Source organism: Sinocyclocheilus rhinocerous, unplaced genomic scaffold, assembly GCF_001515625.1.
Source record: "Sinocyclocheilus rhinocerous isolate Xijiao unplaced genomic scaffold, SAMN03320098_v1.1 scaffold7333, whole genome shotgun sequence".
NCBI classification, from domain to species: domain Eukaryota; kingdom Metazoa; phylum Chordata; class Actinopteri; order Cypriniformes; family Cyprinidae; genus Sinocyclocheilus; species Sinocyclocheilus rhinocerous.
The window spans coordinates 33,195-33,795 of record NW_015628216.1 but is presented as its reverse complement, the minus strand read 5'-3'; positions in this window follow the sequence as shown (position 1 = coordinate 33,795).

Here is a 601-nt window from a genome sequence, read left to right as displayed (position 1 = left end):
TCATATGACAGCACTGGAGACACACTGATATTTATACACACCTCCAGACTCCTGCTTTACACTGTTTACAACGCCGGTGCGAAGCCGCGCCCACTGCGCGACGATTGGCTGGATGTATTCGAAGTCACGCCTACTTGCATCTGATTGGCTCGACGGAACCCTGTGCGGTTCAAGAACTCAATGTACAGTATCTGGCGGCTTCAGACGCGTTCCACAATCTTCTGACTGTAAATGAGATGATTATTCATTAGGGAATATGTAAAAGATCATGGCCAACAAAAAGTATTACACTGAAAACCGCACTTATGATTGCGTTCGAAGTAACATGACGAGACTTCCATTCTGCTCACATTTCAGCGGATGCTTTTATTTTATTAAAAAAAAAAAAAACAACAACAAAAGTGATTCTATTCAATTTACTTATGTTGATTTAGCAGATGCTTTTATTCAAAGTGACTTGCAAATGAGGAGCGCAAGAAGCCGTTCTGTTCACTGATGGAAAGATGTGCTGGTAGTTTTGTCTGCATCTGTGGAAAGCAGCACTGTTATAGAATCATGATTATGAATTATGACCCTACAGAGAGAGAGAGAGAGAGAGAGA